The sequence below is a fragment of the Streptopelia decaocto genome (assembly GCF_964273445.1).
Source record: "Streptopelia decaocto genome assembly, chromosome: 5".
In the NCBI taxonomy this organism is placed as follows: domain Eukaryota; kingdom Metazoa; phylum Chordata; class Aves; order Columbiformes; family Columbidae; genus Streptopelia; species Streptopelia decaocto.
The window spans coordinates 16,765,296-16,781,939 of record NC_138659.1 but is presented as its reverse complement, the minus strand read 5'-3'; the positions used below and the strand labels follow the sequence as shown (position 1 = coordinate 16,781,939).

At 51.5% G+C, this 16,644-nt stretch overlaps 1 protein-coding gene across 1 annotated transcript in view; it reads right to left on the bottom strand.

Annotated features, from left to right (window-relative positions):
- TMEM121 (transmembrane protein 121) overlaps positions 1–14,941 on the bottom strand; it is a 34,710-nt gene extending 19,769 nt beyond the window's left edge. The window contains exon 1 of the mRNA XM_082053363.1: positions 14,873–14,941. The gene's annotated coding sequence lies outside the window, so the exon portion shown is untranslated. The remainder of the gene's footprint in view (positions 1–14,872) is intronic.
- Positions 14,942–16,644: the final 1,703 nt, after the last annotated feature.

Here is a 16,644-nt window from a genome sequence, read left to right as displayed (position 1 = left end):
GGTAGGACTGCACCTTCCCAGGGTGGCAGCACCTTTCTGTTCCTTTCTGGGTGGCCTTGGCAGACCTTTCCCCTTCACTGGGACAGCAGCACCCCAGCACAGCCCTTTCCCCTATACATTTCCATGGGCGTTTGCTTCTCCAGAGCTGCTCCACACCACGATCCAGCCTCACACAGCACTGGCAGCTGGTCTCAAGCATTTGGGCCTCCCACAACAGATTTTTCATGAGTGGCATCATGCTCACGGCAATATTTTAAAAAGTAATCCATAACCATGCATTTTGCTTTGCTTTCTGGCTCCTGAGCCTGCAAGCCTCGCTTGGCTCACACGTTCTCCATCCACCAGTGCCAGACACCTCACGCTGCCTTCCAGTGCCAGCCAAAAGCCTTCTGCAGCCACACCACAGCCTGCTGCCTTCCGGGGCAGTGAGGATGGCAAAGCTTTTAACACAACCATAGGGGTCCCTATCCCTGCACTCCAGCCCTCCTGATGCTGTGCAGGGCCCCGAAGGACCTGGACAAGCAGAAGCATCGTGGGGAGCAGCTGAGCAACCCTACTGTGGTTCTGGTCCGTGTAGTGTCACAGACTGCTATGAGAATCACCCCGTAGTTGGGGAGGAACAAGACTGACTTCTCCTGACCCCATCCCACTGCTGCACATCCAAGCCATCCCTATAGAGCCAGCCATGCTGGGGGATGCTGGGCTGTGCATAGGGAAAAGTGTGCAGGGGAAGGAAACACCACTGTAAGGTGAAGTGAAAGTTAATATAGCTGCATAAATGAACTCAGACACTCCGCGCAGGGAGGATGCAAGGAAAGTATAATGCAGAAAAGTACCTTTTTTTATTTTCTTGTTTTGCTGAAGAGCAAAGCACTCTGCTACTTTTTCCAGAGCACTTAAAAACCTGAGCACATCCCAACTCCCTCGGGGCATTCCCTCGAAACCTCTGTCATTCCCCTAACACTCTCCCTGGGTATCAGACAAAGGGCACGAGAACTGTTTAATCCCATGCTACAGCACATTTTGACACTGCTGTTGTGCCAGACCTGAGATCACTACAGTGGGGCCAGCTGCGGCAGGCAAGGGAGGCAGGGCTGCAGGCAGCATCCCCTGCCAGCATCCCCAGGGCCTGATGCCCATCAGCGTTTTTTTGTTTTACCCAGCGTGAGGTGTTGATCCCAGCAAATGCTGGAAGTCAATGTTAAAGCCATGCTGTGGCATTTCCCAGCTGCTGCTGCCCAAAGGAATAACGCTAACTGCGTGCTAACATGGCAGGGCTGGGTGCCCACGCTGCCTTCCCTGTGCCCAGCCGAGAAAGAGCATTGCTAGCGTGCAGAGAGATTCCTGACTGAGACCGCAAGTGCTGGCTCTTGGGGGACTTACATTCAGCAAAAAAAATAGGTAGAAAGAGAATGTTTACAAATATATATATAAAAATATATATATGCATATCTATATGCATATATATATTTATATATATGCATATCTATGTGCATGTCATTATGCTAAGTCATGGTGAGACAAAGTGGATCAGCTACAGTCTTGACATTCTAAAATTAGGTTTTATGTAAAATAAGTATTTGCTTCATGTAGGGCAGTTGGTATTAAGATTTATTTTCATCCTGACTTGTGTTACTGCTTGATATGATTGGGTAAAGCCCAGGGCACATGCATATCATTGCCATTCATAACATATACATGGATTCATGACGGTGCTAGCAAGCTGAATTGCCTCGCAATCTTTTTTCTGCTGCAGAAAGCTTAATAAGCATATAAGTCTTTGAGCAAAAAAGAGAACCTATGTATTTGCTTCACAAGAAAAGCCCTTGAATGGAGTTGTAGGAGCCGGAGAAAGCATAGTACCAGCTGCCTAGCATTCATTACCCACGTGGGCTCATTTCTAAGAGCCAGGCCCGTCATGTCTGTGGGACTAACAGTAGGCAACAGGGCAGCAAATGTTAGTGGAGCAGTTGTATAAGCTCCAGGACAGCCCATTACTTCTCTTTCGCCAGAAAAAATTCCCAGAGTGTTTATTTACTTCAGCTCTTTAACCAAATGCCTTTGGCAAAGGCACTTTACTGTTATTAAGAAAGCATAAATTGAACGCTTACAAACATCTACGTGTGAACTCCCATGCTCCTGCAGGAATAGAAATATGGTTACAATCAACAAGCAGAAATAATGGTTTTAATAATGAATTTGATGTCCCCTGGGGTTTTCCTGACAAAGTGAGGAACGTGTCCTCGCTGCAACTCAGGTGCAGGACTGGGAGCAGTTACGCAAGCCCACAGGTGGCTGCCATGGGGATACGGCAGATAGAAAAGCCACAGCTAGCTAAGGAGAAGGAAGATTTGAGTTTATAGAAAAACTTTCCCCACAGAAAAAGAGAGATCCTTAAAGGACAGGCTTAAAAATCCTGGGTTTCTAGGGTCAAGGCTGAGATATGACACCCTGATGGAAAGAAACAACCTGATGCAAACAAGAAGATGGGGATGCATCCACTGAGAGAAAGAACCTGATCAGCTGTATGGAGGAATTAGGATCATTGGCACCAGCTGAGAGACCAGGTAGTTTTAGAATAAAAGGCACATGGTGAGGGTTTGTTATATACTTCCCTGGAGTAATTTTGGAGCAGTGCTGCTGGGGCTGATACTGTTTAGTGAGCAGCTACTTTCCAGGTAGAGACTGAGGCACAGATACTCAAACTTATTCTGCTTGAATGTGGCTGGAGCAGGCTTTTTACCTGCCAGTTATAGAACTGACATGAAGAGATGCTGCTTTTGTTTGCTTTTTAAGTAGAAAGAACATTATAAAAGAGCCAGCTATAGAAACTAAGCCTGGAGTGAGTAATCACCACTGGCTTTGGTACAATTAAACAGGAAAGGTATGAAAAACAGTCTGATATATAAGGGCTCCATCCTGAAGAGCAGAAACTGGTTGAAGGCATGTCTAGCCTCCTCCATGCGGGTACTTTGGGGCTTTTTGGCAGCATGCATTAAGCTGGCTGGGGCTGCTGAGCCACCATGCCATGCTGCATGGGGTGCACACCCTGCACAAACCCCCCTCACCAGCCTGGCCAGGCAGGAGCAGCACTGCCAAACTCAGCAGAGCCATAAGGACCAGAGAGGGAGCATGGCTATTTAAGCCAAAGGACAGTGCTGACGCAAGAACAGACGAGGATAAATTAACCATGAATGAACTCAGCCAGGAAGAAGGAAGGATGGAGCTTTGGGCCAGCCATGGTGCAGAAGATGCAGAGAATGGGAGTTGGGTTTTATTCCCAGCTTCTACAAGGAGACGGCAGGATGCAGCACCAGGGCTCTACAACCCCCAAAGTCCTTAACTCGCAGAACTGCCACCACCTGCCATGTCCCCTTCCCCACCCGTCCTGCTGTTGTGGGGCTAGGGGCTCCCTGCGGACACTGCACGTTTGCCTCCCAGCTCCACTGGAATGTGTTACCATGTTTTATTTCATATATGTTTTGGGTTTTTTTCAAACATATGTGGCATTTCTCTACAACTGTCAGCATTGACCTTCGTAGCTGCCATGGTGATGAGCACCACAAAGAATCCTATAAATAACATGAATGTGCCACATGCTGGCCCTTTTATGGGCCCTACTCTTTTTGATTTACTTATATGCAAGATATTTTACCGGACAACCCAATTAAGCTTGACAGCTGTCTGACAATGAATTCCTGCCCAGTGATGGCTTGCAGATGCTTTATATTAAACCAGACAACATGATGCAGAAGACGAACAGAATCTACTGGTGGGATTTTTGCATTTGTACTTGCTGATACTGCTGCAGGGTCACCCACGATCTTTACAGCAACAGCCCTTGAAGGATCCCCACGCTGCAGGGGACAGCACAGCTCACCCTGAGCAGCAGCACGGCACTGGGCTGTGAGTTTTAGGAGGAACCCTTAACTTCCCTCGCTGTGTGCATCGATCAAGCATTCAGTTACAGGATCGCGTTGTATTTCTGGGATGCTTCAATAACATGCATGCTGGATTGCATACATTTTGGGTACAACTCAATGTGAGCAGGTCGCTCTGCTGTGAACGTCATGCAAAAAGTGTGCTCAGCCACCCTGAGCTTTACAGCAGCTACAAACTTTGTAGGAGGCCACTGCGGAATCAAAAGCCCTTGGTCGGGTGCCTTGGTGGCATCAGCACCCAGCGTGGATCCGAGCTCAGTCCCTTCGCCTGCAGCCGGGCTGCTCACCCGGGTTTACACCACATCTTCCATGATGGGGACTCCTCATACCAGCGTCCACTGTAAGTAACATCTCACGGGACAGTTTTCAGCTAGTACCTCTGAATTCTAGCAGGAATTCCTATATTGCAGAGGGGCAAGGCAGAAATGAAACAGCAGACACAGAGCTCGCAAGGTGTGTTTCTCTCAGCCACCAATAAATAGTAGCTATTGTGAAAAAGCCTCTTCCACTCTCTGGGCCCGCTTCTACCTTTTCTCCCAACCAAATTAGAGGCCACGATACATTATCCTCATCCCAGAGCTGCTTGAGCCGTCATCCATCCTTCCCACCTTGATGGCGTCTTTCTTATGCTCTCCCTGCGCATTCCTGTCCTGTTGAGCCAGGGAGAGCATGCTTGGCAGAGACAGCTGAAAAATTAGGTTATCCAGAGCGGAAATAATCAAAATTGCTTTCTATGTTGCTGTCCAGGAAGGCAGTGTCTGGGTCCCCACCTCTTTGGGGAGGTAGAGGGGTGAAGCCCTCATAGCACATGGGGAACAATACAGACTCCTCACTTACAAATAAACACAACAGCATTTTTTCAGCTTTTCTGGCTGAAGCCCAAATCTGGATTTCAGGCCCAAATATGTTTTCAGATTTTTGATCTTGAAGGATGTAACAGTATTGAGGAAGGCAGGTGCTTCACAAAATCACATTCATTCACTTGAAAACCCAATTTTCCACCAATTTTTCAAACTGAGGAAGTTTGGATTGGCTGCGGTTTAATGTTGAGCTGACACCTGAACCCGGGTGGCTGGTAGGTTAATGAAGAGCAATGAGTCCCAATAATGTAACCTAAACTACCCAAGCTCTATGATTATTTCCCTTCAGGTTTATAAGTTCCCTGCAAATTCACATTAAGGGTGCACCAGTTCTCCCCTCTCCTTAAACATTTTCTCCTATGATGTCTGCCAGCTCCTGCAGTTTCTTTACTCCTTCTCCCCTCTTCCCTGGATAGTTTTATTTTGCTTTTGCCAAGGAAATCGAGCTCAGCACTCCTTTGCAAAGTTATTTTGCAACTATAAATTTCCTATACTTCCCCTGCTAGACTTGGGTGCAAAGAGGGAGTTCAAAGCAATACTCCTCTCTTCCCGTGAATTTGAGATAAGATCCCTATGGGACTGTGAGGCTTCATTGCCAAACAGGAGGGCAGGGGAGAATTAATAAGAGGTGATTTAGCCCCGCCATGACCTCCACGCCGAGCCAGGGAAGCACAAGTACTGCTCAAAGTCTAACAGCGCATGATGCTACACGAGATGAAAAGTTGTTCTGGCTATTAGGTGGGACGAGTTGTGTAGCTGCAGAAAACATGGGAAGATTAGAAAAGCTAAGAAATCAAAGGAGAAACCAAAGAAAAAAAAAAATTAAATTGATTTCTATTAGAGGAATAAGAACTGAACAAACCTGCGATTCTATTACTGTATCTGCAAGAGGGACAGGGAGGAGTGGAGGGAAGAGGCTCCCCTTCTGGGGGAGCCCTGGGCCGCTCACCGCTGTGCTGCATGCTGAAAACCACTGAAATTTAAGCTACATCAGGGGAATTCAAACAAAAGCAAACCAAAAGCTGGATATTTTGCAAAGGGATTAAAGGAAAGCTTTACAATCAGAGCCAAGGGCTCCACAGGTAAATTAATTATGTGGAAGCTGCCCAGAAAAAGGGAGTGTGGTGGCAATGAAAGCTTCATTAGCACAACTGGTGTACAGTACCCACATCTTGGGACGCCAGTGTGCGGGCAGGTTCTCCTGGAAATGCAGAAAACCAGGGAAGCTGTTGCCAGTAAGCATGTTGCTTGCAGACGTAAACTGCTGCAGGAGCTTAAAATCCAGAGAGAACGGCACAGCAGGGAGCAGGTGCTTGGACTAGATGACCTTTGAAAGTCCCTTCCAACCCAAACTATTCTATGATGATTCTGTGCAGAACTTGTCCAGCCTTAGCATGAGGGAATCGCTGCCATGCTGCCAGCAGATCTACAGGGACTTCTTGAGCTTTTTAAATGCAAGCATACAACTCCAGAGGGTTCAAATCAAGCTGTCCTAACTTCAATAATGCAACAACTCCTGATTTTTAATAATAAACTTCCTATCAAACTACACTTTAACCTCGCAGTGTAAATGATGTGCCAGGGCAGGGGGTGGCTACAGAAAAGCTAACCTAAATCACCCGGCTCTGCTGCTGTTGCAGAAATGAACCCGCAGGGAACAGAAAAGCCACCCCAGGGCAGTGGCAGCTGGCAGCCTGAGCTGTCTGCTAATTGCTATGGACAACCGGCGACCTGCAATTTGTTTGCTATCCTGCTCGGTCTCGTGTGTGGGAAGCGCGAGGGCACGCTCGCACACTGTGTGGTTTGCAAACAGCACGGGGGTAGAAAGTTCAGCTAAAACGCTTCAGTTGGGAAAAAGCAGCCACATACAAGGATTAATAATAGCGGCTTTCTTCTTGACTGGAGTTACTAGCAACACTGCAGAGATGTGCTTGCCTAGGCAGGTAATGCTATGGACTGTTTAATGGAGCTAGCCGAAAAATGACTAGGCAGAGCTCCCAACATGCCAGGTAGTGCAGCAGCTCCTACAACTTTTGTTATTGGGGGCTACAGTGTTTCTCTGAGCCTCCCTGCCCTGAGACTGTGGGAGGTTTGAAGGGAGCATGTTTGCAAGGTGCTCATCTGTTTGCTCCCTCCAGCCTCACAATCTGAGGAAGAACCTCTCGGCCCTGGGGGAACTGAGGACTTGTCCCCTCCACAGATGCAGGGACCTGGATATGCTTCCAGGTGCTTCCTCTGGGAGAAAGGAAAGACGTGATGGCCTCGTGAGAAGGGATGAAGGTGGGTCTCGGTGGATGCTCTGCACAGCTGGGCTCTCACACAGGTTTATCTGCAGAGCTGTCACAGTCCAAGCTTCTGCTTTACAGCCAGGTTTTTATATTCTGTGCTGATTTCCCAAGGGTCTTCATTTGGGCTCATCATCCCCATAGGGATAAATAGGAGTGCAGCTGCCATCCTAGCATCTGCAGCCAGCTTTGCCGAGCAGCAGTGTGGTCTGCTGGATAAAGCAGGGGCTGGGAGCCAGGAGCACAGAACGCCAGCCCAGCTCCTGCCAGGAGCCTCTGCTGAGGGCTCACTCCAGCCCATCGGTGTCTTCACAGACACTCGAGGCATGTCCGAGCTGGGCATTAGTTAATACTGGTGATCTTGTGTCCACATGATGCTCAGGGCTCAGGCAGCACCGGGGATGGTGCCCGTGCAAAGGACCAAGGAGCCCTGTAGCTCCTGCGGGCAGTGGTTCCCTCTGCATCCCAGCCCTCCCCTTCGCAGATGGCTCTGACCTGTAAAGCTGAAAGGCCACAGCATCCATGGCCAGGATCAAGTGAGCAGAATGTAATTAAAATAGCCAGTGTTATGCTACATCGCGGAGGTGGCTGGAGACATCTCCTCTGCCTCAGCTCTGCGCTGTGGGTAGCACCGGGGAGACGCTGTCCTGTGGAGAGGTCTGGTGCCTGCGGCTGGTGGCAGAGTCGAGTGCTGCTCACTAGCGGGGCCTTCCCAATCTCCCTAAATGCTTCTGGCCCTTGCCAAGCTCTTCTTCCTAAAAACCCTGTGGAATTACAGGTCCAACAGCAGACTGTAACAGACATACAAGAGACGAGTAGCCATCTAAGACAATGTGGAAAATATACCCATAACTGTGGGCTAAAACCTTGTATAGGATCAGTTGCATTTCCTTCCATGGGGATACTGTGATCTGTAACTGATGCACACTTTGTGTTTCGACACTACCTCCCAAATATCTGTATTAATGCCCGGTATAGCCTGGCAATATTAATTAATAACCTTCCTTCACTCATTGCTCCGTGATCACTGTGCTCAGATGTGCAATGCAGGCATTGCCCAGCACAAGGATTCAAGTCTGATTAGCAGCAGCAAAAGCTCCACTAATATAACCATATAACAATGCCCTCCCAGCCTACCTGACCGGAGGAGTAAGATGCGTAGGGAAACATGCTTGTCCCCCAGCCACTGTACTGAGCCATGTACTTAACAGCATTGGGCCTGATCTAGCAGCACATTTCTCTGCGACATGTTCCTTCAGCTGTAATAAAGCTCCAGGGGAAAAATTAAGGCTGCAGCTTGTCAGGTGTCTTTATATGCAGTGATGGATTCTGCATCTAGTTATTAACCTCTTGCAAAAGCTCAGTGTTATCTTGTATGGAAGTAATATTAGGTTAAACAGCTGTTGATAACTTATCTCCCATTATCAGTAACTTCATTCAGGGCCAATATTTACTCCCATCCAAGAAGCGTCGCTGTATTCCCAACAGCATTTTTTATGGAGTCAAATGAGAGCAGCTTTTAATAGGTCCTAGGTACTTAGGAGGCCCATATTATCCAAGAACCTCCTAATTTTGAATACATGGCACAAGAAAACTCCCGGCGGGGATAAAGCCTGGACATGGCACACAATATGCAGAGGAAACCTAACCTGGGAAGCATCTCCTACAGACAAAAAGGTACTGACCCAGATTCCCCACCTGCTGCCTCCTGCACCAACCATTCATGTTGCTGCTCCTTCCCATCCCTCCTTCCTCCCTCGGAAGAGAGGTCAGCCATGAACTAGCGAGTCCCAACAGGTCCCAACCATCGCATGACCCTTTCTATCCCCTTTTTCATCCTCTCATGACAGCCCTTCAACTGAGGGCTCAGAAGATACACCCCCTGCCGCTCCACTCCATCACTCAGACCTAGCGTAGGTAGGTTCCTCTTAGCAGAAAAGATAAGTCTTTGTGTTCTTGCTGTGGATACAGTCAAGAGCATGTCAGTGGTATGCTTCATGGCATTTTTCCAGGGAGTCCATCCTCTTCTTTATTACTTTTGCTGATGCTATCACAGTATTGCAAAGCCTTAGGCAGAGACTGAGACCCTGCTGTGCTGGACACAGTAGAAGCAGAGATTAGAGGAAAGAATTTGCATCAAAAAAAAACTGAGATCCCTGCAGTCTAACTTCTCCCACCAGTATTTACAGGGCACGATCCTGCATGTCAGGCCTGGGATGCAGATGAGGGATTCTGTTTCAGATCCCAGGTGTTTCCCATCCACACAGGAGCCTGAAGTCCCCACCACATGCACATACGCGGCACTGTGTGGTGATAGTGGTGTATCAGTGGTGGCACAGGCTGTCCCTGCACACCACAGAGCTCCTGCTTCCCCTGTCCAAAGTCAGCAGGTGTGAAGGCAGTTTCCACAGCCTCTCTTCTTCTCCACACCACCACCTGTCTGCACTGCAAGGAGAAATTACACCTTGGCGATTGCTGGGCTGTTTTATTATGCCATTGCAGTTGGTGGAGTTGGTTAAACTGAACCCCTGATTTGTCAGCAAGCGGCAGCCCTAGGAATGGCCAAGGGCCGGCGAGACCATCGTTAATGCTTAGTCTAAGCTGCAAGTGGCAGGTACATTGTAAGTGTGTCCCCTGACTCAGTACCCAACTGCAGTGAGTTTATAGCCTTCAATATTGTTACATTAATCATAAGGAATCTCCCAGTTCCTTGGAAATACAGTGACAAGCTCTCCAGGGCTGGTTTCAGTAGTTTTATTCCTAGGTAATAGCCCTCTCCTTCATTTATAGCTATGTCTAGACACAAAGTGAGCAAGGTGCTATAAACACTTGATGTAAAAACCATGTCTACCTCCTAATTCCTACATTTTCACATCCCCACCGTGCATGAACATGAAGTCTGTGCTCACAAGCCTTCCCATGACTGCAGCTTGCTGTCCCCGGCACCGGAGTGTGGTTGGGTCCCCAGGGGTAGCCTGGAGGGCACCCAGGGTTGGGAGGCTGTTTGCTCAAGTCCTACAATGTGTCTCGAGATTATGGGCAAGTGGGAAGGAAAGAGGCAAGGTGTGCTGCAGATCTGCTCAGGAAGATGCAGCAGGAGCAGCTCTGCTCCTGATGGCATTTCTCAGCATGGTGTTTCCAGGCACGCTCTGTCCACACAGGATAGTGTGAAAAGGAAGAAATCAAACTCACTCATAAACAGGAGGAAAGAGAGGAGCTATTAATTCTTTTTTTGGGGGGATGCTAATTCATTATTGATGAAAACCAACACGGTTAACATAAATGGGATGGAATCCTAAAACGTTCAAGGCCTCTATGGATGTAAAAAAAATCATTTACTAAGTTTAAATATTGTATTTAATGTGCCCAGTTATACCTCTACCTATTTTAAGTCTCCCCAGGGCACCTGAAATAACTAAAGGCCTCTGAGGCAGACAGAGGAGATTGAGAGTGGAGGATACATGCTGAAGCCTGGGAGTGACCCAGCGTCACTGAGACTGGGCACATCATGGGGAAGGAGAATTAAATCACGACGCTATGAGAGATGATGGTGATGCTGCCCGGGACCAAGGATGTGAGGCAAGGAGCTGATTTGCACCTTCAAGCCCCGGCCACACCGGGCCAGCTCAGGACCATAGGTCCTCATGGAATTGTCACACAACTGTGGCATCTAAAACTTTGCCCTGGGATCTTGCAGAATAGCTTGGCTGAGCCAGCTCACACGGGTGACAAATCCAGCAAGCAGAGAGGCAGCCGGGGGCTGACGGAGGGTGAGCCAGTGACCTGCCTGCGGTGACTCTGCTGCCAGCAAAGGTGGTGACTTCATCTCATGACGCTAGTTGTTGGCAATTATTTTCCAGCTCTTGTGTGTATTCATGCACTGCATGGCACTTTGGAGCCTTCAAGATGAAAGGTACTTTCACCAGCACTTCAGCGGTTTGTTTCCTATTATAGGTCTGGTTTTGACACTCCCCCACCCTCTTATCTAACTTTCTCTACAAAGCTCTCCTCACTTTTTCATCTTTCTTCTGTGGTCTCTAGCCAGGAAAAAAAAAAAAAAAAGGAAAACCAAAAAAACATATTTATTTCCTTTTTTGAAAGCTTGAGATTAATCAGACACAGTGGTCTAGGGATAGGAGACCTTCACAAAGGTGATTCTTTAACAAAGAAGTCTGCATACTTTTCTGTAAACGCCTGTCTTCAAAATGGCTTGGTGCTTAAGGAAAAAAGGCTTTGTTTTTCCCTTTTAATGAGCCTAGTGGATGTTTTAATTAAGTTGGATAGGAATTTTCGGAGTTACTTGATGTGAAAATGTGAGGCTATAACAGCTGCCTTTGATGCTTGAGTTATGTTTTAAACACTTGATGAGTCCTGCAGAGCTGTTAATCCTTTTAGCATAGCTAATAGCTATTGCTAGAGTGCTCATGAAATCCTGTTTTGTTTGTCTCTGCTGAGCTGGAGCCTTCCTCCCAAATGGCAACAATCCACTCTGGAGCTGTTTGCAGACCAGCAAACCCAGCAGCCTCCCAAACCACTGGGGCTGGCGACCAGAGGACACCTGGGGACCCCAGGGCAGGTGGCTGTTGGATATGAGCTTCGGGGGTCTCCCAGCACATCTCACCAGCATGATGCGGGACCGCTCTGAGCATCCACTGGCAGAAGCATGGCCTGGTAGCATCCCGGAGCTGTGCCAGGGTGAGCTCAGAGGCACGCTCCCTGTCCACCTCCCCAGTGGGTCACCCACATGTGGTGGCCTAGTGGGAGCTCAGAACGGTCCCCACCCCTGCGCTCAATAGCAGTACACACCGCAGTCTGTGTGTGCAATCCTCTGCCATGTCCAGAGTTGCTACCTTAAAATAAGAACTTTCCTTCTCAAATATTTTGACTTCACCTCTCTCCAGATGGGAGAGCCACCCCTCACCAGCTCTGGATGTGCTTGAGGGACAGGTAGGGAGGAACAGACTTTGGGGAAGTGTCAATGCCTTCCATAAAGGATGCTGCAGGGAGAGATGAAAGCCAACACCATTTGCATTAGTTCCATAACTCTGAATGTTTTCCCTCTCCTGTTCAGACTGGAGTTAACACACACGCACACATTTTTGCCACAGAGCTATTCCATTGCCAGCTGCTCCTCCCAGGAGTTTTGAAGAAATCCCCCATTTACACACGACGCTATTATCAGAGCACCGGCAGCAAACAGGGAAGGCAGAGGGAGAGCCCAGGCAGCCGTGGTTCAGCAGAGCCCTGCTGCGGCTCTGGGGCCAACATGAGCTCACTCCTGTCACCCTGGGTGGGGGGCAGGTGGCAGGACCTGCACCCCCCTCCTGCCACTGCCCCTGGGCAGCGTTACAGACCCATTAGCCAAATAAAAACCAGCAAGATGATGAGCTGCACCACAGTGCCTGAGCTGTGCTTCCACACGGCCCATAGCAAAATATCAGCGGCAACCTATCTATTTGTTAAAGCAGAACAGGCACAGGAAAACGTGCTCTCTCTGGATCTATGTGCTAAATAACCGAATAAGCAGGGCTGTCTCCTGGGTCGGTATGTGCCTGTACATGGTGCTCCTGGGGAATATCCTGCTGCTGTCGATGAGGTGACGGAGGAGCCAGCCATCTGCTGGGTTTCCTTTGAAGGGCTCCTCAGAGTGCCTGCAGCACACAGCAGGGCGCCCAGAGACGGACGGGGACACAGGGACGCAGTATCGGGGACTTCAGCTCCAGACTGAAGCGCCAACCACAACGCTGTGTCAAGCCATGCTCACTTTCTCAGCTCACTGCTCTAAAACCTTCCTCCAACATTTTCACAGTATTTTGTATTTATTTCCCTTATTATTTTTTAAAGGGAGCAGGGGAATACCTCTCTGGCAGCAACACTGGCCCTGCCAAGTCTAGGGGAGTTTAAGAACAGTTATGCTCATGCAGCCTTTGAAGCCATGGAGGTAAATGGGCTGGGGTTGCTAGTGTCTTAACCAGAGGCAATTTTCTGTAAAACTGGCTTAAACAAGCAGCCAAACCTCTGTCTTAATTCTGATGGCAAAAGCTTTGCGTTGGGAACCAGGGAAAAACCTGTTTTATATTCAGCCTGGTCTACTGTAGGTTGCAGCAAAACCTGTAGAGAGCCCTAAAATTGCAGGATCTGTGTTTATTTCATCTTATGTCGGTGATGCTCAGGAGATGAGAATTTCTGGAGGAGGATTTTGCATGCAGTCGTCACACTTGCATCTGTTCTTGCACCCAACAGGCACCTGGGGGAGAAGGCAAGTGACACCTGTGATGTGCAGCTGTGAGGTGGACATCCCACAGACTGAATGCAGCCCAGCCCACCGGCAGATCAAGGAGCTACTCGAGACCCACAGGGCTCAGCAGGCTTGGGAGATATGGAGAGGATGGTACCGGGACCGAGAATTCCGATGGGCTCAGTTAAAGGCAGCTCACAGCTAAAGAGGCATCCAGATTCCTGGTGAAAACACCCTCGTGCCAGATGCCTGACAGGACAGTGGTGTGTCCAGAGTGAGGAGTCTGGATCTGACCCTCCGCCTCCAGCTCAGCAGCATCAGATCAGGCTCCACAAGCGACATGCTGGGCTGAGCATAACTTCACACGGGCTCCGGCAGAGCTGCAGATCAATACCCCACACCCACGGCAAGTCACAGCTCGGCTGCACAGCCTGTCTGCCCAACGGATGGTGACAGTCTGACACTATGCAGGAAAAAGGGGGAAAAGGCTGCAAATGGGGATCTTCCAGGCACGGGAAAGTCCCCACAAGTAAAATACACAGCTGACAGGGCCAGTGAGGCAGGACCCCCAACAGTATTCATGTCATCCCATGCACTTCAAGTCTGCGGGTAAGCAGCATCTCTGCTAGCAGGGTAGGAGAGGGGAAAGTCCCACTCAGAACATGTTCAGCATGCCCAGGGGAGGGTCGAGCTGGTGTGTGGTGACCACTGGGCTGTGTCACCTCTTCCACAGGTTGTGCCACTTCTCCCACAGTAGCTTTCTGAAGTTGACTGCAAAGGGGAAGGAAGGGTTTCCAGCGTGGAGACTAGGAGCATCCCTGCCCACAAGGCAAGCCCCCTGGCACTCAGCCCCCCTGCAAAGAGCACTGCAGGGAGTTCACATTCTCTGGGGAAGACAGAGATCAAACACGGCTCTTGCATCCTCCAGCTGAGGCCTAGCCTAAAAGCATCTCTGAGCCTGGGTTGGCCACCTGCCGAGGTGAGGCACCCAGCACCCCGAGTAGCAGGAGGCTCTGGGGGGTCCCCTTGCGGGATGCTCCTGTCCCACAGGTCCCCACTCGGGGCTCCCTGGCTGTGGGCATGTTTCCCGCAGCCAAGTTTGCTCCAAAAGCATCAGAGGCTTCCACCGCATCCGCCCAAGCACCTCTCTCTGCTCTCCCCCGGCGACCTGACCGCCGAGCTGGGGGGCGCGTTGGCTGCAGCCCCCCGGCACTCGCCCACTGCAGCCGGACGGTGCGCGACGCTGCCCGAGCGGGACCCCGGCCCATGCTGCTCCCCGCCGGGGGTCTAGGGGGTGCAGGGGCACAGCGGGGAGCGCAGGGGAGGGCGAGTGGCCGGCGGGGGGGCACAGCCCGTGGCAGCCCCATTCTGCAGCATCCGTTGGCGGATCGGGGAGGGGGTGATGGAGTGAGACGGTGCCCGGTGGGACCGCAACGGGGGAAACTTGTGCCGCGTCCGGAGCCCGGCGTTGCGCTAACGCAAGGGGGGATGCTCGGAGCCAGACCGCGGGGGCGGCAGTGCCCCCCGGTGCTGCCGGCGGTGCCTTACCTGCGGGAGCCGCTCCGGAGGCTGCAATCCGCGCCGTAAATCCGTATGTCGGGTGCGGCGCCGGGCGGGCGGGCGGGTGCCCCCCCCGGGGCCGCGGAGCCCCGGCCGCCCGCCGCTCAGCCCCGCGGCGCCCGCCGCCCCCGCCGCGCTGCCCGCCGCCCCGCCTCGCCGCCCGCCGCTCCGCCTCGCCGCATCGCCGCCGCTGCCGTCGGGGGCTGCGGGCCGCCCCGCTGCCGTTCACCGCCCCGCCGCCGGCCCCGCGGCCCCGCGCCGCGCTCCGCCGTCCGCGGGAGGCGCGCTGGGGGCGGGCGGCGGGGCGGTGCGCCGGTGCGGCGGGGAGGGGAGGGCGTCCCCATCGCCCCTCCGCCCCGCGCCGCCGGGGGGAGACCGGACCCCGCCGTACGGCGGGCTGCGACAGCCGATCTCTGAGTCTGCCAGCCTATCGTCAGGAACCGGGAGCAGCCCTGTCCCCCGGGACCCCATTCCTGGGAGCTGGGGTTTCCTCCGCCGCCATCCTGCGGCCGGGGAGCCCCATCCTTGTTCCTGGCACCCGAGAGTAAACCCGTCCTCTGGGATTCCGTCCCTGTGTCGCTGGGAGCTGGGACTGGTCCTAGACCTCGGGACACCTGTCCCCATCCTGGGGACCTATGAGCAACATCAGAGTCCAGAATCGCTGTCTCCATCCTCATCCCTGGGGGCTGCAGTCAGTCCTAGAGTCCCGAAGTTCTCAGGCCCAGTCCCAGGAGCTGGTTTCAGTGCCAGGACCTAGGACTCCCTGTCACCATCCTGGGAAGCTGTGGCCAGTCCCAGAGACCAGGACACCATCTTTAAGCCCTTCTCTTGTCTGTGTCCTGGGACTGGCTCAGCTGCTCTGCTGGAAAACGTGAAGGAAAACACCCAGTCTTTTCCTCCACCCCATAGCCTGTGCCCCCATAGCAGAGGTCCTATATCATCACATGGGGAGCTCAGGACAAGCATGTGCCCTGTCTCAGTAGCACTTTTCAAGTCTTCCTCCTGCCCCTGCTGTGCCCTCTTGCCTCACCCAGCCCTGCCCAGCCACAGGTACGATGCTTCACCAGGAGCATTGCTGGGGCAGCTCTGAACTCAGCAGTACTGAAGGCACTTTGCCCTAGGTGGGCTTTGCTGGTGAGCCGCAGGCACAGGAACTGATTCCACGGGAAATCTCTTAATTCCGCAGACCTTAGTTTTTGAAAGCAGTGGTTGAATAGTGGTGAGTCTTGTCCTAGACATCCAGCCTCAGTTTGAGTGTTTCCTGGGATGCAGAACCAGTGACCCAGGAGAAGTGTCTCCTTGGTTAGATGAGTGAGGACGTGCAGCATTGAAATGCTGAGACCAGAGGGATGCCAGCCTGCAGCTCTGCTCACACCTCTCCTACCTGCAGGCTTTCAGCACTATGCAAAGAGAGAACCGTTGCACCTTCACTCTTTGCAAAGGAAATCACTGTCCCTTGGTAGCATAAATGGAGAACCCTCGTGAGACACAGAATTGGCTGGACCAGATTCTCCCACTGCCTCTCAAGCAGTAGGTACCCCTGAGGCAGCTGACTGGCTCAGCTCCCTGATGTGGCTACAGTTCCTCTGCACTGGGAAGCTAACTACTGGAAAATTATCCAACCCAGAGCCAACAGTTTCTTGGGGTAAAGGCTGGAGGCTGCTCTGTAGCAGGTGACCAGGACAGTTGAGCACACATCCCTGGGGAGGCTGTGAGTGGCAGCAGAGGGAGGTGCCTTCACAGCCTTTTGCCTGTAGCCA